Source organism: Nannospalax galili, unplaced genomic scaffold (genome assembly GCF_000622305.1).
Source record: "Nannospalax galili isolate Female #2095 unplaced genomic scaffold, S.galili_v1.0 scaffold5, whole genome shotgun sequence".
In the NCBI taxonomy this organism is placed as follows: domain Eukaryota; kingdom Metazoa; phylum Chordata; class Mammalia; order Rodentia; family Spalacidae; genus Nannospalax; species Nannospalax galili.
The window spans coordinates 597,645-601,165 of NW_008353126.1; positions in this window are offsets into that span (position 1 = coordinate 597,645).

Below are 3,521 nucleotides of genomic sequence, written 5' to 3' on the forward strand. Positions count from 1 at the left end.
AGGGCAAGGAGCAAAAAGTGTCCTTTATGTCCCTCTGACCAAATTATTATAGACAGTCCTCAAAGTATGTCTGTTACCCAAGAAGGTTAGTTCCACCAGTCTGGTACTTTTAATAACTGTGTGTCATGTAGATAAATCTTGGGCAAAGGCCAGTTGTTCTCAGATAAACCTTACCTAGGCATATATTTCTTGATCTGCTATGTATAATTTGTCAGTAGGTTGTAGGAGTAATATGGTTCCCTCTGGTTTTCAAAACTGGCTAGGCATTATTTATCTCTCACATTGTCTCACCCCTCCATCAAGGTTTTCCTACTTAAAGTGCCCCCATTTTCCCCCTTTCTCTCTTACTAATACCCTTCTCCTACGGTCCTACCTCTCTTGATCTCCTTCTTTCCCTTTATCCCCTATGTCCCTTGTATACCCTTCCCTCCCCTCTCCCTTAAACTAACCCAATTTTTATCCATATCTCCCTTATTAAGGCCTGTTTCCTACTGTTCTTTTCTTTCAGGTTTTTCTTTTCCTTTACCTGCATTATCCTGGTTCCTCTAGTTACTTCTGGTTACATACTCATTTATCAGAGTCTGGTTCTAGGATCCACATATGAGGGAGAACATAGGTCGATTTTTTTTCTGAGTCTGCATAGCTTCACTTAGTATAACAGTTTCTAGTTCCATCCATTGTCGGGACTGCCTGAGTGCAGCCACACCCTGGGCCTATGAGTTCTGGAGCACTTCCACAGCCTGACAGAGAGTCGGCCCACATGTCCGGTCACTTTCGATTCTCGCCAAGATAGCACCGGCACAGGTCAAGGGGGAGGGATGGGAAAACTCATCACCGACATAAGATTGGCTCCACCTGGCCCTGTCTCATTCCTGGCGTACAGAGGGTGTGGCCCCTTAGCCCATAGGTCCGCAACACCAGAAGCAACTGTCACTCGCGGCTCAAACTTCCCGCCATGAGACTTTGCCTTTAAATACCTGTGCCTGCTGCAATAAAGTGTGTTCCTGCTCTGACTCGACAGACACCCGGCTCTGGGGAGAAACGGATTATTGGATGGCTCCGAGGTTCTCTCTTTTTCCCTCCCCACGTGTCAGAACCGGACATCTGGTGACCCCGACGTGACTCTTCACTAATTCTCCACTGACGGGTCAATAGGTCTGTGGGTGAGTGACCCCCATAAGATATGGGGAAGGCCAATTCTAAGTTAGATTCTTCTCTTGAGGCGTTAAGGCTGCTGCTTCAGTGGAGGCCTCAGTCTGTCAGACCAACAAGCAAACCAGGCCTGGGATTACATTAATGAGACAGCACCCTGGGTTGCCACTAGCAATCTCTTTGACTGGGAGACCTGGGACAGGGTAGAGAGACTCGTGAAAAGGTCCCAGATAGAAAAGGGTAAGATCCCACCCCTGGGAGTTCTCTCCACGATCTCAGCCCTCAAGGGCTGTTTCTCTCCTCGGACCCCTGATAAGAGGGGGCGCTGCTCTGAGTTTCCTAAGTTAGTTAGCCCCTGTCCTGATAAGGAAGCCCCACAAAAAAGGGAGGACCCACCAAAGGCCATGCAGAAGGAGAGCCCACCGACCTCTCAGGGAAACCTTTATCCCTCCTTAGATCTCTTTGAGGTGGCCCCCTGGCCCTCTAAACCCCCTGTTAAAAAGGAGATGGAGGATAGCCAAAATTCCCCCCTAGGGGCGATGGCACCACCTGATTATGGTAGTGAGGGAAAGTACCCCTTCGAGGAACCCCAATTACATCCCATCAATGTTAACCCAGGGGGGCACCGCCCTGCTATCTGGTATCCCTGGGAGGCCTCAGATCTTAAGGAATTAAGGAAAGCCATCACAGAAGATGGCCCCGGGTCCCCTTGGGTAGAGACTTTGTTGCAAGGCTTGGTTTACCAGCCATGCACTGCCCGGGACTGGACGGATCTTGCTAGAGCTGTCCTTCCTAGCCCTCTCTTTATTAAATGGTCAGCTTTATATAAAGAGGAATGTAGACAACAGGCAGAGACTAACCGGGCCACCAATCTTCCAGTACCCATTACCTTCAGCATGCTGACAGGAAGTACTGATGCCTATGCCACAGGGGTCCAGCAGGCCGCCATTCCCCCTCCATATCCTGACCAAGTTAGGGCTCTAGGCCTGCTGGCGTGGCAAAAGCTAGACTCTGGTCCCACAGAGCCTGCAGTTTGTGGGATATACCAAAAGGTGGGGGAGCCCCTTCATGAGTTTGTAGATAAAGTTGAAAAGAGCCTTAAGAGAAAGTTTCCCCTGGGCCGCTGCGGGACCAGTTTGTTAACATGCTCATATGGGACGGCATGGATACGGATCACCGCATGGCATGTGCTGGGCTTAAGGACTGCTCCATCAGCCGATGGATAGTCACCTCTAAAGATGTGGGGACAAAAGCAGGGCAGACCCAGGCCATGTCAGCCCTCCTCCAGGCCCAGATGCAGGCCCTCACACAGGCGCTAAAGGACGCCTTCCATAGGGAGGAACCTGCTGACCCACAGGAAAAGGGACGATGTTTCAATTGCAGCCAGACAGGGCATTTCCGCCGGCAATGCCCTAACCCATGTCCCAGGGACAACCCCAGACCTGCCCAGGATATCCCCTGCACTCCGTACCCAAAATGCAATAAAGGTTTCCATTGGGCCAAAGATTGCAGGTCAAAATATAATATACGGGGAGAGTCTTTAAACTCCTCGAGGGGCGGCCCCCAGCCCCATTAAACAAGTGGAAGAGACATGTGCAAGCCCACTGGACAGTTCCTCTCATCCCTGGGCTGAGGCCCAAGATGACTTTAACCATTGGGAGTAAAACCTTTAAATTTCTCATTGATACTGGTGCGGATCGCACAGTAATTAGAAAAGAAGTTCTGCATTCCTGGCAGCTGGTGCCTGGCCCATCCTTACTGGGCATGGGCGCACAATCCACATTGTGGGAAATGGCCACATGGCTGCCCTGGATTGATCCCAATGGAAGTCGTGGAGAGGTGCGTCCTCTTGTGGTCTCTGGCTTAACTGCCAATCTTTTAGGACAGGACATCTTGGGAGAAGCTGAGGCCTTTATTACCACTGACCATAAAGCCTCCTACAATGACCTCCTCGACACTGAGGAATTAGAACAACAATTTGGGGATGAGAGGGCCGCTCATTCTAATTACAGGGATGACCCCTACTTTGAACATCTTAGAAACAGGCACCCCCGGGTGCACCCCCAATCCTAAGGGCCACTGCTCAGCCTCCATCGTTCCCAATTACTTGGATCTCAGGAGACCCTGTATGGGTTGAGCAGTGGCCTCTACCCTCTAACAAACTACAACAACTCCATCAGTTGGTTCAGGGCCAATTAGATCTCAGACATATTAAACCTTCTACTAGACCCTGGAACTCACCTGTTTTTGTTATAAGAAAAAGCAATGGGACCTGGAGACTCCTCCAGGACTTGAGGGAGATCAATAAAAGAATGGCCCCTATGGGCAACCCCCCCCCAGAGGGGAATGCCCTGGATCCCCGCTATCCC